Raw genomic sequence first — 9,767 nt, 5'->3', positions numbered from 1 at the left:
ATGAAAAAAGTCCCCCCGGACTTTTCAATTAAATATTTATATTACAGTAAATGTTTTTGCGCGAGAATGTGAACTCGGGTATTGGTAGCCCAATAACGATCTGGCTTGTCAGTGTCACCTTTTGCGATCATGAGAACCGTGTAGCCTTTCTCCTGGCGAGCGCTAGAAAATGATGCCTCAGGCTCGGAAACACGTCCAGACGAGGATGCGCTCATTGCGCTGATTTAATGTCAACGTTGGTTCTGGTTTTTATACTAAAGTTTTTTTTTGGAAGAGTGCCTTTGTCCTGTCTGCTGCTTTTTACGGATTAGTTTTTTTGTTGCTGCTTGCATTCGAGAATATTTACACTCTGCAGACATGGAAAGCCTCTAAGCTTAAATTACCCACAGAAAAAAGACTGACACATCTCATGCTCATGGCAATCTTTTTAACAATCGGACATTAATGCCTTAAAGGAGTAGAAAAGGGAAAATGCATGTTTAGCCATGTTTTAATGTTACTTATGGTTCAGATCAAAACATTGACAAAACTAGCACTTTTGAGAAAGTCTGATAATTGCTCTACCACCCTTTTGGTCATACAATGGATGTGGATGGGCACCTTGAAAAATCATTCAAAAAACATGTTAAACTCTCGATTTCAAAGACAAGAAGCTCACCGAGGGGGTAACTGGTGTCCTGACATCAAATTTGCCGCAAAGTATGAATCCTGTAGGGTTTTATTGATCATTTTATGAAATCCATTGACTTGTATTGACGCGACCGTTGTAGATGTGTAGATCAATCCGCAGAGGGGATTCAGGAAGCGGAACTACTTACGGTAGCTATTGTTATTGTTTATGTTGCTAGGCTACCTAGTTTGCAGAAGTTTACACACGTATGTGCTGCGACTAAATAGTTCTGTGCTAAATATTTTAAAAAGCCTTTCCAGATGAACTAGAATCTTACTTTATGGCGAATTATATGTCCGAACGCCAACTAACACCTCGGTGAGTTTCTTGTCTTTGAAATTGAGAGTTTAACATGTTTTTGGAATGATTTTTCACGGTGCCCACCCACATTCATTGTATGACCAAAACGGTGGTAGAGCAATTATCAGACTTTCTCAAAAGTGCTAGTTTTGTCAACGTTTTGATCTGAACCATTGTATATGATTATAAGTAACCTTAAAACAGGGCTAAACATGCATTTTCTCTTTAATACTCTGGTAATGGGATGGGATCTGCAGTGCCAACACAGAGACCGCCGTTGTAGGCGGTTTGGCTCAGAAGCACTTTTTGTTATATTTTTTGCAATTCTCATTAGGCTACATCCCGACAGAAATCCATAAATAAAATGCTCTGACAATAAAATGAAATAAATCCATAATCTGTGGAGGTTGCAGGACTGTAATAAGTGCATCCAATCAATTTGAGTTGCCAACTTGAAATGTAATTTCAAACCTTTATTTATACTTGCAAGGCACTGAGGGTTCCCTCATTTACAGTGTTGACAAGTTCACAGAGATACACAAATAACAAGAGAACAAATACAATAATAATAATAATTAAAAACAGTTACAGGTCTAAGTACAAATGTCAAGAGCCATCTATTTTTACTCTGTGACTGAAGGAAGTACCTCAAGCTTTATAGTCTGTTGTAGAGTATTCCAGGTAAGGAACATAATGGAAAAAAGCAGCTCTACCGAGTTCGGAATGCACATGAGGAACCCTGAAAACAAGCCGATCGTTTGATCGGGTCTGGTAGGTACCAGAAATGATTGGCTTACTTGCCTGTCAACCTACCTACCTGCCTAGCGAGTGTCATTTGTCTTCCCCCAGTTTGGAGGAGTGGCTTTGGAGCCACTAAAAACATTCTAAATGTTCCTATGTCTAAGAGGAAATCAGAAAAGTAGAACTACTCACTGTGATCATGCAAACTGGACAAACATAGTAACATCCTCTATGTGCTCATTTAAATAGAACGGATGACTAAGCCTGTTGATGACCACACAGTTGCCACACACACCCACCCAGTCACAAAAACACACATTTGTGCATACACTAACACACATGTAGGCTTCTCTCTCTCTCACACACACACACATACACACACGCACACACACACGCACACACACACACACACACACACACACACACACACACACACACACTGTACACACACACACACATAGCCTACACCAGGGATCATCAACTCGCGGCCCGCAGGCAAAATCCGGCCCCCCAAAGCTTCCCCTCCGGCCCAGAAGTATTTTTAATAGCTTCTTGTCTTTGAAATGGAGAGTTTAACATGTTTTTGGAATGATTTTTCAGGGTGCCCACCCACATCCATTGTATGACCAAAACGGTGGTAGGGCAATTATCAGACTTTCTCAAAAGTGCTAGTTTTGCAACTTCTTGATCTGAACCATTGTATATGATCATAAGTAACCTTAAAACAGGGCTAAACATGATTTTTTCTTTACTACTCCTTTAACGGATGCCGGGTCCCGATAGAAGCGGACCTATGACTCCCGCTGCCGAGGAAGGGACTTTGCACCTGGGGCCCAAGTGTGGGTCTACTGCCCAGAGAGGAAGAAGGGTCTCTCTCCTAAGCTAATGAGCCAGTGGGTTGGCCCTTGCACCGTGCTGGAGAGACTGTCAGACGTGGTGTACAAGGCGAAGATGGTCAGGCGGAACCAGGTGGTGGCTCTGGTGGCATTGTTCCTTTTCTTTAGTTTATCCTTTTGCACTTTGCATTTTGAGACTGAAATAATTTTATTAGGAATGATTTTACGACCGCAAATATATGCTTTTGACAGTGGGTTCTAAAGAATATGTCATCTTGTTATAAGCCAGTAGCCTAACACAACCCGAGGCAGGAAATGAAGGCAGGCTGAGCTCACTCGCAAAGCTGTGCTTGCCTCGCTAGCGGTAGAATGACTTGTGCAGTAGCCTATCTATGCAAGAATATGGACAAACTCATAGCTCTCATTTAACGTTAAGTTTTACGTATATGCTCTTATTTGACATTTCGTTTAATTTTATTTTTCACATGCACATTTGGCGGTAGGATAAATGTTGCTTTCAAGAGTCCATGGAACGGAACGGGTTCACAGCGGCTTCTAATCAGCATGTCAACCCAGAACCCTCAGCACTAGGCCAGTCATGTCAACCCAGAACCCTCAGCACTAGGCCAGTCATGTCAACCCACAACCCTCAGCACTAGGCCAGTCATGTCAACCCAGAACCCTCAGCACTAGGCCAGTCATGTCAACCCACAACCCTCAGCACTAGGCCAGTCATGTCAACCCACAACCCTCAGCACTAGGCCAGTCATGTCAACCCAGAACCCTCAGCACTAGGCCAGTCATGTCGGCGGAATAGGGTGGCGACAGCAGGTAGCAAAAACAACTGCCAGCATGATTAAAAGAACTGAATAAATACCACACACAAGCAAATATGATCTGCTATAATGAAACTGTTAAAACTAAGATGCCTGGATAAAGAAATAATTTTTCGAAACGATATATTTGACATAATTGTGATTTGATGGATGGTACTTAACAATGCTAATGCGGGGACACGCAATACAGCGGGGAGAGCGGTGAACGCGCGTTAAACATCCACATGAATGTGTAAACTTCGTGGACGCGGCTGGGTGAACAAATCACGTGGTTAAAAAGCACAACTGCGCATGCCTGTGACGCAAAAAAACACAACTGCGCATGTCAAAAGGGGTCGGTGGACCCTTCAAAAAGCTTCACTCTCAAGAACGAGGCGTCAACGTAGTCACCACATCCAGTTCTATTAATACATCCATGGAAATACGTCAAACTACGGAAGTTAGATGATCTCAAAAATCCGTTTCAGTGCAGGACAGGGTTTGAGGACACTGCCACAATTAAACGGTCGTCCATCATCAGTTTGTTTCAGGAGGGAACGTGTTCTTTAAAACAACAGCGAGCTTCTGCTTTCTGATTGGTTGCCGCTTTTTATTTCGCCGCAAAAGTTGAACTTTTCTCAATTTTTTCACACCGCTTTTTGCTGGCTCCGCCCCCGTCATAGTGAATTCGCTGCTCACCATAGACAATGAATGGAATCCCGCCGCTTTTTCAAAAGGCTGCAGCGGAATTCCGCTGATGGTGTGAATTGAGCGTTAAGGCCGATTCAGACGGGGAGCGATATTCCGCCTGCGTTCTCGCTCGGATCAGCGGGGGACGCACGCGTCCTGCGCGCAGCGGGGAAAGCTGACTACAATTCAACTCTTGTTGCGGGCGGGCGTGTGCACGAAACGAGCACGCGCGCGACAATTTCACGGGGTCGCGCCCGCTTGCCGCTCCGCCCCAGATTGTCGACGGCTCCCAAATTGTCCGCTCGCTTCTCTCATTGAAAATGAATTACAATGCGTGGATATCGCTCGTCTGAAACGGCCTTTAGACTCAGACAGCGAGCGACTAGGGCGTCAGGAGTCTGTTCACACCCATGTTGGGCAAGTTGCTGAAAACTATGAATTAGTTACAGTTACTTTCACAAGAAAGTGAAAATATTAAACAATAATATATTTTTTTTTTTAAATATGATTTGAACGTCTGGCCCCTACAGTGTGTGCTGAGAAATTCTGGCACTTGGAGAAATGTAGTTGATGACACCTGCTGTACACATACACACAGACAGGCAGACACACAAACACACACACACAAGCAAACGGGAAGTGTGCCATAGAGGTTTGTGTTCCATATTTCCAGTCATTTTGTTGTGGTTAGCCAAAATGAAAACATTAGAAAAGAAGTCAGTCCCAGCAAGCCATTCAAATCTCACCTGTCAAATTATGTCACAGCGTTTGTTTACCTGGCTATAAAGGCTGACATTATTTGCATGTCCCGCTAGCATAATGTCTTCGCACGGAAAATGCTCTGTCTCCCAAGCTCAAAGGACAGAAGAGCTGAGATACATTTTACAATTCCCAGTGAAACAGTGGCAGTGTGTGCTAGCCATTTTTTGCCCGATTGCTTTTCCAATCTGGGTCAGTACAATGCAGGATTTTCAAATAAACTTTCTGAATGATCAAGCAATACCAACTGTCTGTGGAAATTATTCAGAAACTGTATGTAATTATGCTGTGTGTTTGTTTGCATATAGTACTAACGCTAGCTAGCTAACACACTCCCCTTTTGCCTCAACCCCGATGCTTGTCTTATCATATCATCTTATCTTATCATCTAGAGTAACGTTAGTCAAATGAAATTTGTAGACTTCTAGTTCATTGAGCGGTCATTAAAAATTATCAAATGTTAAGAAGTGGACATCATTGGATTCCCCTCGGCCTACAGAATATAGCTTTTATTGTTTGTAGTGGAATGGTGTCATATAGGCTGGTGTTATCTAGCTAGCGAATGTAGCTAGAGGTAACAGCATGCAACCGTGGAGATAATAACATGAACACTATCATGTTTAGTCAGGGAGAGAGGACAATGATATTTGTCACAGTGGCATCGAGTGTGGATGACCCATGCTAGCCAGCTATATTTGAGGTAGCATAGCGCCGTCAACAGCCCTCGTTCTCTAGCCTGCCGACTTGCTCTTAGCTGAGCTCATTTGAATATGAAAAAGCGCTCAATCTGATCCCATGGTCAACAGAGGGGTATAGAGGCATGCTAGAACACTTATTCTGATTGGTATATTCAGCAAAAATACTCAAAGACATGTTTTGGGATCATGATATTAAATTGTTGAAAATTAGCATAATAGTACACCTTTAACAGTTTTTTGACGACTGGGTGCTCGACCCTAAATGTAGTAGATGAATTGTATGAACAAGAGAATAAGGAACACTCCAAATCCGTTAGGGTACTTTCTTTGACACACGGAAGTCTCTGGCAATATCGCCACACACGCTGAGGAAGGGCTCTGCCCCAAACGTCCGTGGAGTGCTGCCAATTCTCTTTTTCATAGAAATACTACTAAATGTGTCAAATAAAGTCAACTAAAGAACTTGGAGTGCTGCCTATTCTCTTTTTCATAGAAATACTAGAAATACTAAGTTTGTTTAAGGAAGACAAACCAACTTTGATTTACATCACCACTTCTCTTTGGCTAGATCCACCACATAGAAGCATTCTCAGTAACTCCATTACTATGAGTTCCTTCCACATTTCAATATAGAAATGATGTTGATGGTGTTTTCCTACCTGCCAGCAACAAGATGGACAGAGAAATCCTGCAGTCTATCGTCCTGCCAGAGGCAGAGGGGACGGACGTCATGGCTGCTGGCCTGAGGTGGCGCAGGGTCCGAGAGAAACTGAGAAAAGGAGAACAGACGTGATGAACAGCTGGGAGAGAAAGAGAGAGAGAGAGAGAGAGAGAGAGAGGAACAAACGAAGAGGCAGGGCTTTCTGGCTTCCATACTTGATACTTGATACCTTGATACCTGTTATCTTTATGCATATCGGATGGACGTAAAGCTTAACGATGGCGTTTCGCTATTTAACATTGATTAAACTACATTTATATCTAAAACACTACAACAACACAAACCAAGATGGGCCGTAAACCTCGGGTGACTGCTGCTCGACTACCGGCCCCCGTGGACCGGCCCCCCATCCACCCCGGGGGCCGATAGCAGCTCTCAGACAGACAACATTGTACTCTGGGGCATGTAAACGGCTTGATTGGACTAATGCATGTATCACAGTATCGCATTGCCAGTGACTGACAATAAAAGATAACTGTCTCACTCTGCAAAACGATCTCACTATTGGCTTCATTTCAGGAAGTAACCCCTACCACACACACACACACACACACACACACACACACACACACACACACACTCCTCTGTGGTGTCATCTCATCTGCAACACTGTCATTGGGATAGGCCCGATGTGGCCTTTCTTTGCTATTTCAACACACAGCACTTTTAGTGCTCCCTTAGTGTTGCTGCTCACATTGTACATTTGAGACGGGTTCCAACTAACCAAGTGTGAATGCAACTCAAACTGAGGTAAAACAGTGAGTAGCTAAAGCAGGTTAATTTGATACAGTGCAGCCGAGGTTTAGCACGCGCAACCTTGGCCAGGCCTTCTATATAACCTTCATCCTGGAAAGGTCGTAGGTCTTAAGAAAAGGTCAAGGATTACTGTTACTGTGTCTGGATTGGATTTCTAAGGGCAGGTTAACCATGTTGTCACATGGTTTCACCGCCTGTGTGCATGCATGTGTGTGTGTGTGTGTGTGTGTGCATGTGTATGTGCGCGTGTGCGTGTGTGAGGTTAACTTTCCGAGCCGACCTTGTCCAAAAAAAACTTACAACTTTGACACTACATTTTTCAAATCTGATATAAAAGAAAATATGAATCATTTAAGATATAATATGGTAAACAATGTATTGTGTCCATCTGGTAGGGAGACTTGGACATTTTGTCCCTTGACCATCCAACGTGTCTACCTCTCTCTCCATCATACCTAGCTCTCCTTCGCCTCCTCCTCCTACAGTAGTGGCTTATTCTTCATCCTATCCCCCTCTTCATCTCCCATTCTACACCTCTTTTCTGACATCCTTCCATGTCATCCTCACCCCCCCCTCGCTCCGTCTGTCTATTGAGTCAGTCTTTGCCCTTTCCCTGTCGGCTGGCTGTGTGTCTCCCGATAGTTGTGTTCTGAATGTCACTAGCCGTGTCTGGTTACGCGCTGTTCTTATTATAGCCGGCCGGCTGAATGTGAGGGGTCACTATGGAGGATAAATATAAGGCGTGGTGCTCCGGTGGAGCGTCGCGGACTCTAGCCAGATCTTCTGCAGCTTGTCTGTCTCTTCCACTTCTCCGCTCTCCCAGCTCTCCTCCAACACAAGGTAACTGGATCAAATACACACATACATTAGATTTCAATCTTGAAAATGAAAATGATGATTATCTTTGGAAATGTTCTGGGGGGTTTTTCTCCCCCTGGCTTATGCATTGGTAAATTGAATGAATGAGTCCTGCAGTGTGAAGGCGAGGAGAGGAGGGGGATGGTTGAGAAGAGGCTCCTCGTTTAGCTAGGAATTTAAATGTGCAGGAGTTTGATCGTGTCAATGGAGCAATGATACATCACAATCTTAACTGATGAAAATAATTAATTTATGACGTAACACATGATGCAACAGGATCTGGAACAAAATATCGCTAGTTTTTTTTTGTATTACAGTATGAATACATGGCAGATTACTCCATTACATCTTTCCACTGCCTTTAAGTAGCCTAATATGTCCACTGTAACTATACAGTAATTGTCAGTGGTTACAGTTAGGCTTGCGAGTGATTAGGGGGTCAAAAATGTTCTGTTCACCTTTGAAAGTGTCGCTCTGGGATCGCATCTCCCACCCAGACAAACCCTAGAGCCCACATCACCACCTCACCCTGTCACCACATCACTGTATTCGTCACGTTGATGACACTTTCTAAGCTTCCATTTTGATTATGTATTTTCCTACAATCCAGATGTCAGTGCAAGGACACGACCAGAGAACATGGCCGCCCGGCCCTCCATTCCTCACACACGCACATCCACGGCGCAGCCAAGCCGTGTCATAGTTTCCTTTGAAACCCCTCGCAGGTTTTATGCAACGCCCAAGTGGCTGTTGCAGCAGGATGTAGTGGCGGTTGAGCCTACTTATATCTCGCGCTGTCTTGCAAACGAATGCTTACTGTAACTCTCTGCTAGTCTAGCTTAATGGACAGCGCTGTTCTCTTTAACACAAACCTCTCCGTAGTGCTCAGAGCTGCTGCCGCCCCTAGAGGTCTATATTTAGTTTTGACCTGTGACCTTTTCATTGAGTAGTACAAGAGGGAGGAGAGAGAGAGAGAGAAAGTTTTGGGAGACAGAGAGACATACAGAAAGAGAGACAGACAGCGACAGAGAGAGACAGACAGAAAGATAGATAGACAGACAGCAACAGATAGGGAGACGGACAGAGAGAGAGAGGGACAAACAGAAAGAGAGAGAGACAAGAGAGAGAGACAGAAAGAGAGGGACAGACAGACAGAAAGGGGGGGGGGGGTATGTGGACGGTTGATGGAGGGTTGCCAGGAGAAAGGTCAGGAGTGAGAGGCTGGAACAGGGGAAGGTCATGCACATGCCTGTCATGGTTTGTGGAGGGTGAGGAGTGGTGTTGTGGGTAAAGATACCACAACTCACATGCAGCAAGCAATGCAGACTGAGGTAGACTGCAAACAGAAAATAGCCATGTCCAGTCTCGACATTACTTCCTATTAATTCTTCCCTTTTTACTAGACCATTTCCTGATATTCAGCTGTGCCTCTTTTTCCATTGAATTGCTTTTCAAAAGTGAACTTCTGTATCACCATGCGTGCAGGAGCTCATGGCCTAATGCTCATTTGTATGAGAATGTCTTTAAACTCCTTTCAGACAGTAAATATGGCCTGGCAGCGGTAGGCCCTGACGATGGCTTTATTAATACTGTCCAGAGTAGAAAGTAGTGCATCAAGCAGTGCTTCAGCGTAGTAGCAGCCTCTTATTAGTCTGAAACGGGCCTCAGCCAGCTAGCTTTTATCCTGCGGCCAACATTGAGTAGTAAATTACTGGAGCTGCGCTGAAGGTGTCTTCACACTGCCACAGCCAACACCAACCAACACCAGCGTTGGATCGGTGTGCCATGTTTGTTGGTGGCTGTTGCCGTCGGTTCGATGGATTTTGCAGCTGAAATTTAAACTTCCAACATTCCAACAACAACTGCCAACTTTAGAATGTTGGGTGTGGGTTGGGGCGGTGTGCAGACACCTTAACCCTAGCT

This window comes from Borostomias antarcticus (assembly GCF_949987555.1).
Source record: "Borostomias antarcticus genome assembly, chromosome: 22".
Lineage (NCBI taxonomy): Eukaryota > Metazoa > Chordata > Actinopteri > Stomiiformes > Stomiidae > Borostomias > Borostomias antarcticus.
The sequence above is the reverse complement of the archived record's forward strand: the minus strand, read 5'-3'. Positions refer to the sequence as shown.